We start from the raw sequence: 18662 nt of genomic DNA, 5'->3' as shown, positions 1-18662 counted from the left end.
AAGAGGGGCTTATAAAATGTTTCAGCTGATAAAAATGAGTCTTCAAATCAATAGTTCACTTAAAATTAAACTTTTATTTATATATATATGTAATTAAATAAATTATCAAATGGAAAAATAGTTCACTTAGAATTGCACTTTTGTAAAATATTAAATAAAAACATGGTTTAACAAAAAAATGTGCGTGTGTGTGCGCGTGTATGTATAAATAAATAAATTTGCCTTAAAGGAAAAACCAGGTTTAAATAAAAATCTCAATCTTTTAATAACACTAAGGCTTATAAAATCTTTCAAACACTAAAAACGGGTCCTTAAATAAATAGATCACTTAAAATTACATTTTTGATATTTATTATTCAGTGGAACACAAAACTAGACTCAACAAAAGTCGCGTCCATAAGAAAAACAACAAAACATAATAAAAGTTTCTTAAAGGATTCAATAAAACATTGTATGTTTATTTCTAGTACATTGTAATATTATAATATATAAATCCGTCATATGTGCAGCACACAGAGTGCGTGATTTGATGTGATGTTGCCGTTTAAACTTTAGTGTGCAGAATAAAACACGGCGATGATGATCATAACCGGAATGTTTATTTTCGATCTGACCGAATCTTTTAAATCCGACTCGTTGATCGTTACAAGCGTTTTTCTGAGTGAATCTCGGACGCTCTGAGTTCTGCATCGATATTTGATATCTGTCTGTGATGAAGATGAAGATGAAGGTGAGCAGCTCGTTGTATGTGGGCGATCTGGAGCCGGACGTGACTGAAGCCATGCTGTTCGAGCGATTCAGATCTCTCGGTTCGGTTCAATCGATCCGAGTCTGCAGAGATCGACTCACCTGCCGCTCGCTCGGATACGCGTACGTCAACTTCGAGCGAGCCGCTGACGGTAAACATTTATCATTAATAATCAACTCTCACCACGTTTCCTATCAACCCTCATAATGCATACAAAATCTCTATACTTTCTTCACATTCCGAGTCCGTTTGGACCCGAAGAATCGTTATTTTATCAAATAGTCTTAATATTTTCAACTAAAACAATATTGTATCTGATCAGCAACCAATCATTAATGAGTGAATGTGAAAAAAAAAAAAATCAAAATTTTATTACCATGATTTCACTGCATTAACCCCTTTTTAAATATTTAGAACACTGCAAAAAATGATTTTCTTTGTCTTGTGTTCTAGTATAAAAATATACAAATTCTTGAATCAAGATGCATTTACTTGACAAGTCAAATGAATTAAGATATTTTGACTAGTTTTCTGAAAATATTATCCAAATTTTGTTAGTTTTTGCTTAAAACATGTACAAATATCTGCCAGTGGGGTCAGAAAAATAACCTTTATTCAAAGGCTAAACAAGATTTTTTTTGTTTAGTTTTTAGTTTTTTACCTTTGGCAGATATTTTTGCTTATTTTAACAAAATTTGGATAATATTTTCAAAAAATAAGACAAAAATACTAAGGAAGAAAATCATTTTTTGCAGTGAAATTCCATGCGATTTCAATAACACAACCGCACCAGATTTTTTGTGAAATCTTATTTGAATATTGCATGTAATTTATAAGAATATATAATCTGAGAATTATCAGTATATTAACCCCATTGGAATGAATGGAGTTAAATTACATTTCTATAAATTTACTCAAAAACAGTCCAAATTTACGAAACCTACACATTTATTTCTATCAAAACAATATTAATATTACCCTGAAAAGTTTTCAAACAAAATACATTCATTTTACTTGCATAAACTTTAACTTTAATGTTAAAAAAGTGATCTGTTTTTCATGCTGCAATGGTTCATGTTCATCAACAAAATTCAGTCCCTAAAGTGTGTGAGATATGAGGAAAAGGCTGAATATATGTTTTTGACTGTAACATAATTTTATAGATAATTTTGCAAAAAAAATGTTTAACATACCTGCTCAAAATGTGCCCAAAAATTAAATGTCACTTTAAAAAAATAAATAAATAAAATGCTTGTATCTCTTAATAAAAATAGTAATAATAATAAAAAAAAAACATAAATAAATAAAAGAAAATATATTATGTGTATTTTGAACGTCTTAAAGCATTTGCTAAAAAATAAAAATAAAAATAAACAATTTTAGAAATGTTTTTCTTCAGGTTCAAAACAAACCTGGATGCGTTATGAGGGTTAAATAATTGTAACTCAGGCCAAAAAGAGCATTATATCTCTCCAGAGAATTTTAGTCGAAGCGTGTGTGTTTTTCAAACTCCACAACATCTGCATTTAAAGTGATTCATTCAGTCTAGAAGCTCATAATGAGATCTGAATCATGATGTTGGTTCGTCCCAGCCGAGCGAGCCTTGGACACCATGAACTTTGACCTCATGCAGGGGAAGCCCATGCGTCTGATGTGGTCCCAGCGAGACCCTTCGCTGAGGAAGAGCGGCGTGGGAAACATCTTCATCAAGAACCTGGAGAGATCCATCGACAGCGAGGGCCTGTATGACATCTTCTCCACCTTCGGAACCATCTTATCCTGTAAAGTAAGACACGAGCTGCTCGTTCTGCTCTGTTGTACAACATTAGATCTGTACTGAGTGCAGGAGAAGCTGAAGCACGTTTCTTTCCGTGAAGGTGGTCTGCGATGAAAACGGATCGAAAGGCTTTGGGTTCGTGCACTTCGAGACGCATGAAGCTGCTGGAAAAGCCATCGAGAAACTAACGGCATGTTGATCAATGAGCAGAAAGTGTAAGTTGAGACTGAAACTTAAAGGAATAGTTCACACTTCTGAGTTTGTTTCTTCATCAGGTTTCACTCAGCAGTGAATGGGTGCCGTCAGAATGAGAGTCTGATAAAAACATCACAATAATCCACAGCACGCATCAGTTAACATCTGGAGAAGATAAAAGCTGTGACGAATCCAGCATTAAGACGTTGTTAGATGCATGTCTCCAAATCGGATGAAGAAACAAACTCATGTTTAAAGGCCAGAATAGCGCTTTGTAAGTTTCAAATGTTGCATCTTTAAGGTTCGTGGGACACTTCAAGTCTCAAAAGGAGCGCGAGGCTGAAATGCAGGCGAGAAACAAAGAGTTCACGAACATTTTCATCAAGAACTTCGGGACGGATGTAGATGACGAGATGCTGACGGAGATGTTCAGTAAATTCGGTGAGTGTTTATGTGGTTGAAATGAAAGGTTTTGCTCATGTTTTATCGCGTCTGTTGTTTGTATGCGAGGCCCGACTCTGAGCGTGCGGGTCATGACGGATGAGAAGGGCAGCTCCAGAGGCTTCGGTTTCGCCAGCTTTGAGAGTCACAGCGATGCCAGACGGGTGAGTGATGACGTGTGCATCGAACGACACACTCTTCAAAATAAAGGTTCTTTACAGTGTTGCCAACTTAGCAACTTTTAGCAGCTTTTGATAAGTGACTCATGCACACATTTTCCATCCAAATTACACAAAATTGTTCATTTATGATACACTTTGTTAGTAGCTTGTATCTGCGATTGTTGATCAGTTAGTACACTGTAAGAAAAATTAAAAAGATTTTTCAGGATATTATCCAGCATTATAACCCTGTAAACACGATGCGTAATTCTTTCATATTAACGTAGTAGATTGTCCCTACTTTTACACACTTTTCTTAAGAGTGTAGCATACTATCTACTAACTAACACACTGATTAAAGCATAATTGATGAGAATGTGTAGTATTACTGGTTTACTAGCTATTAAAAAAACTTCAATTGTAATCATTCAAACATGTGTAAGTGTTCAATAATTCTATGTATTTAAAAAAATACAGTTTTTTATATTATATTACAAACAAATCTAATTTACCATATATATAAAATATGTGAGCCTGGAGCACAGAAGCAGTCATAAGCAGCACAGGTATATTTGTAGCAATACATTGTACATTGTATTATTTTATTCCAAAAATCATTAGGATATTAAATAAAGATTTTGTTGCAAAAAAGCAAAAGTTAAATGCATAATTTGCAGTAATATTTTAAATTCAGCTTTTAAATTCAGTTGAGGGTAAATTAGATACCAGTTTGCATATGTGACCCTGGACAACAAAACCAGTCTTAAGTGTAAATTTTTCAAATTTTTCAAATTTTTGAATAAATAAGCTTTCCATTGATGTATGAGTTGTTAGGATCGGACAATATTTGGCTGAGATACATCTATTTGAAAATCTGGAATCTGAGGGTGCAAAAAAATCTAAATATTGAGAAAATTGTCTTTAAAGTTGTTCAGATGAAGTTCTTAGCAATGCATATTACTAATCAAAAATGAAATTTTTATACATTTACGGTAAGAAATCTACTAAATATCTTCATGGAACATGATCTTTACTTAATATCCTAATGATTTGTGGCATAAAAGAAAAATTGATCATTTTGACGCATACAGTGTATTTTTGGTTATTGCTACAAATATACCCCAGCGACTTAAGACTGGTTTTGTGCTCCAGGGTCACATATAAGCAAAATCACAGTACTGAAGACACAGAGGTAATGATTTTGAAACATCTGGACAAGCCTAAAACTATACCTCAGGCTCAGTAAAAAACGTTGCTTTTTACTCTTTATACTGACGATTGTAAAACTGATATCGAAAATACATACAGTTGAGGTCAAAAGTTTACACCCCCCTTTCAGAATTTGCTAAATTATTTTACCAAAATAAGAGGGATCATAGAAAATGCATGTTATTGTTTATTTAGTACTGACCTGAATAAGATATTTCACATAAAAGATGTTTACATATATAGTCCACAAGAGAAAATAATAATTTATAAAAATGACCCCGTTCAAAAGTTTACATCCCCTTGATTCTTAATACTGTGTTGTTAGCTGAATGATCCACAGCTGTGTGTTTTTGTTTAGTGATAGTTGTTTATGAGTCCCTTGTTTGTCCTGAACAGTTAAACTGCCTGCTGTTCTTCAGAAAAATCCCTCAGCTCACACAAATTATTTGGTTTTCCAGCATTTTTGTGTTATTTGAACCCATTCCAACAATGTCTGTATGATTTTGAGATCCATCTTTTCACACTGAGAACAACTGAGGGACTCATACGCAACTATTACAGAAGGTTCAAACACTCACCGATGCTCCAGAAGGAAAAACCATGCATTAAGAGACGGGGGTGAAAACTTTTGAACAGAATGGAGATGTGTAAATTTTTCTTATTTTGCTTAAATAAAAACTAAATTTTTTCATTTAGTACTGCCCTTCAGAGGCTACAGAAGATAGTTACATGTTTCCCAGAACACAAAGTTAAATTTACCCTGATCTTCAAATTCAAAAAGTTTTCACCCCCCGGCTCTTAATGCATGGTTTTTCCTTCTGGAGCAATAAGCTCTTGCAGAATAAGACATTAATAAAGTATGTGCTTTTTAAGTAATAATAAACAGCCAATATCCCAGTAATATTAATGCTAATAACCAACTAGTTAATAGTGAGAATTGGACACTAAAGTGTTACCAATATTCTTATTAACTCACCAAAGTGAGAAGGGTACATAAAAATCATGCATTTTAAGGTTAGACTTTAAAATTTGATGTTAAATCCACTATTGTATATATATGTTCCACAGTCTATACACAGTATTAAGTTAAATTACATAAGAAGTAACTGTAATTAAATTACAGACAAAATAAGAGCAATCCCTTACTTTACTTTTTCAAGGGAAAAGTAATTAAATTACAGTAACTAGTTACACCCAACACTGCTCCTTAGTATGTTTCCTGCGGTATTCTGTTGATTTTATTTGTTTGTTGATTTTGTGAGAGAGTGAAAATGGTCATTAAGAAATAAAAAGCTGACTGGTTTTCTGTGTTGTGTGCTGTCACCGGAAGGCGGTGGAGGAGCTGAACCGGACGGAGCTGAGCGGCAGAAGGGTGTTTGTGGGCCGCGCTCAGAAGAGAAGAGAGCGTCAGGCCGAGCTGAAGCGACGCTTTGAGCAGATCCAGCAGGAGCGCATCATGCGCTGTCAGGTATCAGATACTCTGTGTTTATTACTCATGCACTTCAATACTCAGAACTACAGAGGTGAGGTCAGATGAGTCAAATTTCACTAGGAGCAAGTCCAGTGTCAATAGTGTAGGACTTTAAATCCAAGCAGCTTTCTGCTGGTCGACGCGGTGAACCCGATGCCAAATCTGCATTTGGAAAGCTTTGGCCCTCATGCGAAATTTCCAAATGCATTGATTCCTATTGAAATGACTGGAATTTGCCAAACAATGGTAAATGTGACCACACTTCAACATACAGGGCTATAGGATTTTTCACTACACGGTTATCGTGGCACAAACATTAACATATGGAAATCTTGAACAGTAAAAATAAATAAATAAACCATGTTATCAGTAAAATTAATCTTTATATGTGACCCAGGACTACAAAACCAGTCATAAGGGTCAATTTTTCGAAATTGAGATTAATAAATAAGCTTTCCATTGATGTATGGTTAGGATAGGACAATATATGGCTGAAAATCTGGAATCTGAGGGTGCAAAAAATCTGAATATTGAGAAAATCGCCTTTAAAGTTGCCCAAATGAAGATCTTAGCAATGCATATTACTAATCAAAAATGAAGTTTTGATATATTTACGGTAGAAAATTTACAAAATATCTTCATGGAACATAAAAGGGAGCTCATTTATTGGATAATATTTCTCAGTTTAAACATTTGTTATGTTCTCTATGTTCTATTGTGAATAAAATATTGGCTCGTGTGATTTGAAAGTCTTTTAGTTTTCATTTTACTCAAATTTAAAAACTTCCCAACATTTCTGGAATTCGGGTTATATATATATATATATATATATATATATATATATATTGCCAAAGTTATTGTTATAGTCATTGCTTAAGTTATAGTCAACTTTATTAAAGTTATAATAAGTTATTGCAATAGTTATCGCTATGGTTATTGTTATAGTTAGCCCTATTATTGCTGAAGTTATCAGTGTAATTACCATTATTGCTATAGTTGTGGTTATTGTTATAGTTATTGCTGAAGTTATTGTTATGGTTTCTGTTAGTTATCATGTTATAGTTATCATTAAAGTTATTGTTATCACTTTAGTTATTGTTATATTTATCGCAAAAGTAGTTAGTTAGTGTTTTAGTTATCATTATGGTTATTGTTATAGTTAGAGCTACTGTTGTAGTTATCACTGAAGTTATTGTTATCATTATTGTTAGTTCTCAAATTAGTTATAGTTTTTGTTATAGTTATTATTATTATCGTTATAGTTATTGTTATAGTTATCATTATAGTTTGTTATATTTATTATGAAAGTTATTGTTATAGTTATTGCTTAAGTTATAGTTATCTTTATTATAGTTATTATATTGCTATAGTTATCATTATGGTTATTGTTATACTTAGCACTATTGTTATAGTTATCGCTGAAGTTATAGTTATAATTATCATTATTGTTATAGTTATGGTTATTGTTATAGTTATCACTGAATTTATTGTTAGTTATCGTATTTTATTTCTTATAGTTATCATTACAGTTATTGTTATCGCTGAAGTCGTTTTAGTTATTGTTATATTTATCGCTGAAGTTATTGTTTATCATTATGGCTATTGTTTTAGTTATCGGTAAATTTGGTATAGTGGTATAGTTATTGCTATTGTTATAGTTATCATTACAGTTATTGTTATCGCTGAAGTTGATTTAGTCATTTTGATATTCATCGCTAAAGTTATTGTTATAGTTATCGCTGAAGTTATTGTTAGTTATCGTCATGGTTATTGGTTTAGTTATCGGTTTAGTGGTATACTTATTGTTATAGTTATTGCTATTGTTATAGTTACCAATATAGTTGTTGTTATCATTATTGTTGTAGTTATGATTATTGTTATAGTTATCACTGAAATTATTGTTAGTTATCGTATTATATTTGTTATAGTTATCATTACACTTATTGTTATCGCCGAAGTTGTTTTAGCTATTGCTATATTTATCGTTAAAGTTATTGTTATAGTTTTCGCTGAAGTTATTGTTAGTCATCATTAAGGTTATTGTTTTAGTTATTGATATAGTGGTATACTTATTGTTATAGTTATTGCTATTGTTATAGTTATCGTTATAGTTGTTGTTATCATTATAGTTACTTTTATAGTTATTACAGTTATCGTTATAGTTTTTGTGTGTGTTATATTAATTGTTATAGTTACCACTTTAGTTATATTGAAAGTTATCCTTGTAGTTACTGTTATAGTTATCATTGTAGTTATCGTTCTTGTGAATGTGTTTTGATCGTCCTGACAGGGCGTGAATCTGTACGTGAAGAATCTGAGTGACAGCGTGGACAGCGAATGGCTGCTCAGAGAGTTCTCTCCGTACGGGAACATCACCAGCGCTAAGGTAGTAATGAGTCTGTATTTATTTATTTGTAACCCAGTAAATGCGAAGATCCATAGGGTTTTCCGTTCAGGTGATGACAGACGGCGGCCGCAGCCGAGGCTTCGGATTCGTCTGCTTCTCGTCTCCTGAAGAAGCCACCAGAGCCATCACTGAGATGAACTGTCGCATCATTGACTCCAAGCCCATATACGTGGCTCTGGCCCAGAGGAAGAAGGAGCGCCAGGCTCTGCTCATCCACCAACACATGATGAGACGCCAGCAGCAGGTCCAGATTCACAGCACACTCTCTGATCATCCACACACTGACACAGAGAAACACAGGTGACGAGCTGTGTTATTACTTCACAGGTGCAGGATCTCTCTTCATACAGCATCACCCAGCCTCAGCACAGATCTCACTGCATCAGTCCTCAGGGTGAGCGGAGCTACTTAAAGGGACAGTTCACTCCAAAATGCTTTGGTTAATTGTCAAAACACAAATGAAAATGTTTTTAATGAAACCAGAGAGATTACTGTCCCTCCTTTCAAAGTCCAGGTAACCAAAACTAAAAAAATATAACGCGAATCCATATGAATTGAAGATGAACCAAAGTTATACTGGTTTTGAATAACAGAAGAGTGATTAAATGATGACACAATTGTCATTTTTGAGTGAAGTATCACTTTAAATAATAGAGATGTTTCATTTCTTTAATTCATAAAAATTTCAATTAAATAAACAAATGATTTCTAAAAACAAACAATAAAAATAAAACACAAATTAATCAAATCATAAAAATGCCAAATTTAATTAATAATTTTAAAATGAAATCAATCAATAAAACATATAATAAAATTAATCAAATAATAAAAATGTCAAAGTAACATTAATTAATTTGAAATAAAAACAATCAAAATAAAACACTAAAATTTAACTAAATAAAACATACAAAATTTAATCATACAAACATGAAATTAAAAACATACTAAAAATTAAATGAGAATAAATAAATAGTTTAAGTAAAAACAATGAAAACACTAAAATTCATAAAATGAAATTAAAATAAATAATTTTAAAAAGTCAAAATAAAATGCATACTAAAATTAAATCGTAAAAATTTGAAATGAAAATATTTTTTTTAAATAAAGTCAAAATAAAACATACTAAAAGTAATAAAATCATGAAAATGTGAAATTAAAATAAATCATTTTAAAATTAAAAGTTAAAATATACTGAAAGTTTATTAAATTTTAAAAATGTGAAATTTAAATAAATAATAAAAAATAAAAAAAGGTCAAAATAAAACATACTTTAAAAAAAGGCTGTGATGTGTCATCATTTTTTATCATCCCTCTCTTGCAGTGAATCACAGTCTCTGGTCACCTGTGAGCGCAGCACCGCAGCACATCTACGCTCCTGAAGTTCACAATCATCACGAGTTCACAAGTGAACCGCAGCAGCAATGGGCTGTTCAACAGGTGCACGTCTCTCACAGATCACTTACTAGCTATGTTTCCATCCAAAGATTCGAATTTAACCTATGCACAAAACTGAAATGTCGCATAAAACATTTGCGAATAAAGCACAGTTACCATTCAACAGCTTAAAGAGAACAAAATCGTCACTTTCTGATAAACTGGCACTAGTTAAGTATCACCAAGAAATGTAGGAGAAGCCACTTAATATAATAATTTTCATATAGGATAATTTACTTGCGCCAGACGAAACACAATAAATGCTGTCATTGCTTTCGGAGGCGGATGCTGCTACTTTGATGACAGACTTTGCTCGGGCGTTTCAGAGCGACCATAACAACATATAGATGCTGTGAACGAGATCGGTCAATTTATCCCATCCCATCGTGCAAAGTCACATGATTTTTTGATGCACATGGTGGAATTTATTCGGTAAATGTGTTTTTATTGTAGTTTATGTGCATTTTAAAAAATGTATCCTACTCAGTTGTGCGTAGTTTTTATGCGCATTTTTTTTAATTCATGCGTATCTTGCCGTTTCCTTCCAATGTTTTTTTTTTAATGCGATATTCCAAACGCGCATAAAAATAGGTGGATGGGAACATACGGACTAAAGCCCTCTTCACACCAAAAATAATAACTATAAAGTAGTGCTGTCAAACGATTAATCGCAATTAATCGCATCCAAAATAAAAGTTTTTGTTTACATAATATGTGTGTGTACTGTATATATTTATTATGTGTATATATAGAGACACACACATACAGCAAAATTTTTTGCAAATATTTACATGTATTTACGTTTATATTTATATTCAAATAATTTATATTATATATAAATATATTTAATATATAAACATAAAATTTTTCTTAAATATATACATGCATGTATGTGTATTTATATACATAATAAATATACACAGTACACACACATAATTTTTTATTTTGGATGCGATTAATCACGATTAATCATTTGACGACACTACTATAAAGATAACGATATTAGCGTCCACACCAGCGAACGATATCGTCTGTTTATTCTAAGCGCACATTCGTCTGCCGCTTTAAATTCTCCAGCTTGTTATAGCAGGATTGATTCTGATTGGCTGTCAATGTTTGTATTGTTCATTGAAAAAATCGTTCTGGAAGTGATTCCAACGATATCGTTTCTCTGTGCCTTTATCGTTATAGCTGTGGTGTGGACTCTGCTATTCTTTAATACTGAGAACGATTTTTTTTAGTGCTTGGTGTGAACGGGCCTTAACAGCTGCTGATTTATTACTGTATACCTGTGGATTCTTGTATGTGTGTGCACTGTGTAATAGTTATTATATATCATAACGGTTTGGTGTGGTTTCTTGTGCATGTTCAGGTCCAGGAGACTCTGAGCTCATCCAGCTCAGCAGAAAACCAGAAGCAGATGCTGGGCAAGTTCACTCCTGTATTATTGTGTCCGGTTGATCCTGTCAAGCTCTCGTCTGATGTAGTTTGATCCCGCAGGTCTCAGTCTCTTCCCGCTGGTGCAGGACACAGTCGGGCCGCTGGCGAATCAGATCACGGAGATGCTGCTGGAGACGGATGAGTCTGAGCTTCGGCAGCTGCTGCGCTGCCATCAGTCTCTGTGCATCAAGGTCCGTTCCTGCTGATTTAGCTTCGGTTGCTTTTAGGGATGCACAATATTATCGGAGCGTTATCGGATAATCGGCCGATAATGGCTTTAAATGTAAATATCGGCACTGGCCAGATATGAAAAATTATGCCGATATGCCTTGCCGATAAGAGGATTAAAGGGATAGTTCACCCAAAAATTTTAATTCTGTCAGTAATTACTAACCCTCATGTCGTTCCAAACCCGTAAGACCTTCGTTCATCTTCGGAAAATACATTAAGATATTTTTGATGCATTCCGAGAGCTCTGACCCTCTCATAGATAGCAAGGATACTAACATGATCAAGGTCCAATTAAAATAATCCATGTGAAATCAGGGGTTCAACCGTAATTTTACAAAGCTACGAGAATACTTTTTGTGCGCAAAGAAAACGAAAATAACGAATTTATTCAACAATTCGTCTCCTCCGCGTCACTCTATAGCGCCATTCTGTCTATGGAGGGTCAGAGAGCTCTTGGAATGCATCAAAAATATCTTAATTTGATGTTCTGAAGATGAACGAAGGTCTTACGGGTTTGAAACGACATGAGGGTTAGTAATTAATGACAGAATTTAAATTTTTGGGTGAACTATCCCTTTAACTCACATGTGCTCAGGTTGTGATAGTGATAAGGTCACGTCAGCAGTGTGAATGATGATTAGATTTACTGATTTGGATCTCTGCATTTAATTTGAGAATGCATGTCCAGAACGACGCGTCTGGTGTGTGTGAGAGTCAACAGTTTCTAGCCCTTGCAGTAAAGCATTTTATTTACTTAAAATGGGGGCGCTGTTGGCCTACTTGTAATAAAATGTAAAATACACAAATATCATTAAGATACTTGTGTTTCTGAATAAATAAAGCAGTATCGCAGTATTTACATGAATAAAAATCACAAACATGACACTTGTGGATTATACAAATGGATTATGAAAACTTAAACATAAGGAGCTCTAAAAGATTTTTAGAATTTTTACAGCTCTTCTGCTTTAGACCATCTATTAATGTTAAAACCACAAATAAAATGTTAAAGTTTCAACCGCATCTGTCTGAGAGAAAAAAAAAAAACACAGCAGAGATTGATTTAAATTTTTAGTTATTTTCAAGGTTTTCAGTGTACTCTCATTAAAAAAAGAACTTTAATAAAGTGTATTACTCCTAACAAATACGTTGTTCATCAAAACTAACCAAAATTTAAAATTATTTGTTTATAATTTCCACACGGGAGAGACTTGGTGTTGTTTCAAAACAAAGGGAAATATATATCGGTATCGGCATCGGCCAAAATTATTTGGAAAATATCGGATATCGGCAAAAATCTAATATCATGCATCCCTAGTTGCTTCAATGTGTGATTTGTTTCTGAAGTGTGTGTGTGTGTGTGTGTGTGTTCAGGTGAATGAAGCGCTTGCTGTTCTTCAGTCTCATCAGCCGATGGAAGCGGCTCAGATATCGTTTAGCAGCTCTGCTATTCAAGCCATCTGAGACACAGATATCAATGACCACACACAGATTGAACAATTATAAAAATTTATATTCATTTGATTTTTAAAAAATTATTTTAATGACTTTAATAATTCAGTGTCTATTAAAAATATTGTTGTGATAAATAAACATGTTTGCAAATATGTATTTTTTTTCTGGTTTGCTTTTTGCGAGGCATTTTTATTCTAATTTTTTTGTTTTGTTTTTATTTTTAAATCGCAATGCATACTTCATTTTCCACATTAAAGTTAAGTCGAGGCAGATGTAACTTTTGCAATAAAAAGCTATTGTCACTAAATCCAAACAGGTTACTAGGTACTACTATTAGTGTAATTAATTTAATTAACTTTATTGCCAGGATTGTGTGTACATACAATATTGCCAAACCATTAAAACACAAAAATGCAAATAATGCATAAATACAATACAATACATTTTTATGCTTTTTGTTTCAAAGAAATTTATCATAGTTTACTTCCATAACAGTGAAAGTAAATCCACTAAAAAAATAATAATAATAATAATTAATATGGGTTGTTTCCAAAGTCAATGAGTAATTGGAGAATAAAATAAGAGTGTTCTGTCTTTTTTTTTTTTTTTTTTAAATACATGAGTCTACTGTATGACAAGTGACACATAATCCGGATTATGAATATAGTGTAAGTATAGCAAGAAATCAGAAACACTAACTTATTGCAGATCATAGTCGAACTGTATTTTTACGAAAGAAAAATTAGATGAACATATGGAAGCTTGTTTTTGCCATGGGATAAAAAATTATTGCGGCTTTTAATCTCACAAATCTGTCTTCTTTTCTAGCAATTTCTGATTTTTTTTCCGCAGAATTGCGATTTTATAGCTATAAATTCTGAGTTTATATCTCACAAATGCAAGGAAAAATTTGCAAATATATTTGTTTATTTATTTATTTCTCGTGGTGGAAACAGTTTTTCATGTTAACAAGGAGGAGGCAAGACGCACATAGATCTAGTAGTACATTGATATGACATTTACTGCAATTGGCAGACAGTTTTATCCAGTTATTTGACCGTCATACAGTCCAGTCCATTACCTTGATGTTCGCCTTTTATCTTTTGAGTTGCTCGCGCTACTCTTATTCTGCTCTTACGTAAAAATATAAAATATAAACCTTACGCAACATCTGGCGAGGACTGTAAATGAAAAAGAATTTAACAAAGTAATTAAGGCTATTCCCAGTGGCATAATCATTTTAACCAAATTCTCAGATGTAAATATCAATAACACAACCCTACAAAATCCCCAACTTTTGGAAATGGTCTCTCCTTTTTTTGACAAACATTTTAAAAACAGTTTGATAAGAAACCAAGATCCAGTTCTCCATGTAAATCCAAATGGCTTAAACCTCATTGGCATAGCGTTTGGACATGACCATACAAATATATTATTTCTAATAAAAAGAAGTACTTTACACAAAATTATTCACAGATGTTATCCTGTAAATGCAGCCGTTAGCAGATATATTCATAGTGTTTGTGATAAATGTACCTTTTGTACCTCACTGCCCTAGGTATAGCACTTTTTTGTCCTGTTTTTTTTTTTTTTTTTGTTTTCATATATTATTTTCATTTTATGTTTTGTTGTTGTTATTCTGTCTTACATGCTTTAAACTGTACGACATTGCTTTATATCTGCCTTGTATTTTTTGTCTTGTACTTATGGAACTAAAAAAATAATTTAAAAAAACATCCGGCGAGGACGTCTTCTTCTTCCGCTTCTCTCAGTGTTGCCAAGTGAGCTACTTTAACACTGTTTCCGCGGGTTAAAGCGACTCCAATAACGTGATATTTAGCATCTGGAATGAGAGTTTTATCAGGGGAACTATTCCAAAACACGTGTATTATATCCCACGGAACGCGATTTTTACCGTGGGACCCCTCGAAACGCGATTGGGCCAGTTTTGAGTTGCAATTAAGCGGGTTTTTTTGTGAAAACCTGGCAACCCTGTCCCTACCTCGTGCGGCGCGAGAGACCGCCTGTGACTTGACACACATCTTATATATAAAAATAATAATTAAAAAAAAATCACAAATCAGAAAAAATACTTTTATTACCGAATACCTCGGTGAAGCAGGATCCAGTGCTGCTAAATTTAGCAACTTTTCAGACTACCCCCTTTTTCTTCCAAAAGCACCTAACAACAAATTTAGCGATTTTTTTACATTTATTTGGCAACTTTTAGCAGCTTTTGATGAGTGACTCAGACAATAAAAAGGCACACATTTTCCATCTAAATTACACAAAAAGAGGAAAACCAAAGATGCCACACATTACATGAATTGAGTTAGCTGCTGTTTGCAATTGCTTAATAATAATAATTGAATAATTATTCATTTATGATACACTTTGTTAGTAGCTTGTACCTGTGATTGTTGATCAATTAGTACACTGTAAGAAAAATGGAAAAGATAGGCTACTAGTAATTTTCCAGGACATCATCCATTATCCAGCATTATAACCCTGTAACCCGAAAACACAATGCGTAAATTAAAATGCAGGTAAAAAACCAATACGGAAAATTCTTTCATATTAACGTAGTAGATTGTGCCCTACTTTTACACACTTTTCTTAAGAGTGTAGCATACGAACTAACTACTAACTAACACACTGATTAAAGCATAATTGATGAGAATGTGTAGTATTACTGGTTTACTAGCTATTAAAAAAACTTCAATTGTAATCATTCAAAAATGTGTTCAATAATTCAATGTATTTAAAATACAGTTATTTATATTTTTATATTATATTATGCATATTATTTTACAAAGAAATCCAAAATAACAAATATAAAATATTTTTTAGCTGAGATTTGATGTTGTGACACAATTTTGCGTCGTGATTACGTAATGACGTAAACGCGCAACGACATCAAAACTGCATTAAGCAACTTTTAGCAACAAACTGACCTTCCTTTAGCAACTTTCAGAGCGTTCTGATGAGGGGGTTAAAAACAGGACAGAAAATAGCCTATTACTTCTAAATTATGATGTTTTTTGATGTAAAACTCTTGATAACATTGTAAGTGGACCTCAGAGAACAGGACAAATTTAAAAAAACAAAGGCAGTTCATGACCCCTTTAAGGTAATAAATTAATAATTAATATCACATTTGCATGTTCAGGGTTCTCTGATGTTGTTGAAGGGTCACATGACGTGCAGGTAAACAAATTATATATATACAGTGGAGCTTCTTCAACCCATAAGACTTTGGTTCATCTTCAAAACACAAATTAAGATGTTTTTAGTGAAAACTGAGAAGTTTCTATTGAAACAGAGGAGAGTGTTGGAAACTTTTCCTCGTCGAAGCAGAGACCAGGAGACGTTGGGATATCTTTCATACAGAAGTTACTCTTTATTGAGAACTCGCTGTGCGTCGCTGCAGTCATCCAAGTCTGACTAAAGCAGTGATACATTGTAGTTTGTATACATTTAAAGGACAGTGCTTAGGAATGGAGACAAAGCACCTGGGTGACGACCTTAAACAAAGCATGCAAATGAAGTATTCAGGTATAGCAACCTGCCCCATTTAACCACTCCTAATCCAATCAGCATAACTGCCCAAAGATTGGGGCCGGGGCAGCTAGAGCCATTACAAACAAAAGGCAAGAGTCTCCGTCGTCTGGCTCATTTGACTTACAATAAGAGAACAGGAACTGACAACCTCTTGCTACAAACTTTGTTTAACAGGATCGTTCATCTGATGTCATCATCTTCACCATAAATGCTAAATACAATGTATATAACTTCTTCAGTTTGTATACTGTTACACTGGAACCTAGATTTAACATTTTATAAATTTGTAATCCAACAAGAGTAAGTAAAAAACGTATCTCTTTTCTCAGGCCTATTTATAATTGTTGCATATGTTGGTCTTAGTGAGTTAAATTCTTATTTTTGATTTATTCGGTTTAATGGGTTAAATTGTTGATTTATTTTTTAAAACATTTTTTTTTATTTTTATCATTGTATTGTGTTACTGTGAAGCACCTCGGTCAGCATTAATGTGGTTAAAAGGTGCTATATAAATAAAAATGCCTTGACATAAAAACAATCAAAATAAAAAAGCTTAATGTAAATAAAATTAAAAATATAAATTAAAACAATTGAAATAAAACTTACTAAAAATTAAATCATAGAAATATAAAATTAAAATAAATAATTTATAATAAAACTAGTGAGAATAAAACACCAAATAAATTAAATATTAACAATTATATAATTCAAATAAATAATTTGAACATAAAATGTCAAAATAACACAAAAAATGTGAGATTAAAATAATTTTTTTAATGAAGTAAAAATAAAACGCACTAAATTGAATAATTTTCATTTTAAAATGAAAAGTCAAAATAAAAAAGCATACTAAAATTAAACAATAAAAATGTGATGTTAAATCATTTTAAAATATAACATCAAAAAACTCTCAAATTAATTATATAATCACAATGTGAAATTAAAATCATTTTAAAATCAAAAAATCAAAAGAAAGCTGCTAAAATGAATTAAAACACAGTGTCTGTGATGTGTCATCTGGAGCTCGTGATAGAGTTGTTTATGATCTCTCTTCACAGTGAATCAGTCTCTGGCCGACCGTAACGACCGCAGCACATCTACGCTCCTGAAGTTCACGTCTCTCACAGATCACTCACTAACAGCTGCTGATTTATTACCGTAGACCTGTGGATTCTTGTATGTGTGTGCGCTGTGTAATAGTCATTATATATCATAACGGTTTGGTGTGGTTTCTTGTGCATGTTCTCGTCCAGGAGACTCATCCGTGTCCAGCTCAGCAGAAAACCAGAAGCAGATGCTGGGCAAGTTCACTCCTGTATTGTGTCCGGTTGATCCTGTCAAGCTAAAGTCAAGACGGAGTCCCTTTCGAGGAGTCTGTTCACTCTGTGGCCATGTTTGCAACGCCTCCAAGCAGCTCAAACAAGACCAAGTCCTATCTAAATGAATGGGAGGATCCTGAAATCTCAAAAACTGTCACAATTAAATTGCATATTTCAAATCCGCAACAGAATCTGAAATGAACTGCCCCATGAATGTCGTTTCTTATGCTCAAATTGTGCTAAAAAAGCATTGGCTGCTCTAGCCTCAGGTTTCTATAGGAACCGATGCTTATAACAGCGATGCAATGATTTTACCAATCAGCGATTGGCTCTTTTATTTAAATTTTATTATCTCATTTTATTGGCTCGTTTCAGTTAAAGCTGTGTCAGCTGAGAGCATGAAGTGTGAATTTCACACTTGTTTTTTTCGGTTATCTAAGTGCATCATCTGGGTATTTAAAGTGCTCTTTTTCTTTTGGAATAGTGTGTACTACAAAATGTCATGGAATAGTGCATAAGTACACAATTTGGGACGCACCTACAGATATCAATGACCACACAGATTTAATCATTAAAAAAAAAAAAAAAAATTATATGCATTAAAATAATAATAATGCAATGTCTATTAAAAAATATTGTTCTGCAACAATAAATAAAATACATGAATGTGTTTGCAAATGTTTTTCCTTCTGTTTTGCATATTTTAATGTTTTAATTTGTTTAATATCACAATGCCACACTTCATTTTCCACATTAAAGTACAATATTGCAATATATATAGGAAACAAATAACGACCAGAAAATGTAGTATGA

General features: G+C 32.9%; 1 pseudogene; it reads left to right on the top strand.

Annotated features, from left to right (window-relative positions):
- Window positions 1-263: 263 nt before the first annotated feature.
- On the top strand, window positions 264-18493 carry LOC131521749 (polyadenylate-binding protein 1A-like; annotated as a pseudogene).
- Window positions 18494-18662: the final 169 nt, after the last annotated feature.

Source organism: Onychostoma macrolepis, chromosome 16 (assembly GCF_012432095.1).
Source record: "Onychostoma macrolepis isolate SWU-2019 chromosome 16, ASM1243209v1, whole genome shotgun sequence".
Classification (NCBI taxonomy): Eukaryota; Metazoa; Chordata; class Actinopteri; order Cypriniformes; family Cyprinidae; genus Onychostoma; species Onychostoma macrolepis.
This window is presented reverse-complemented; position numbering and strand designations above follow the sequence as displayed.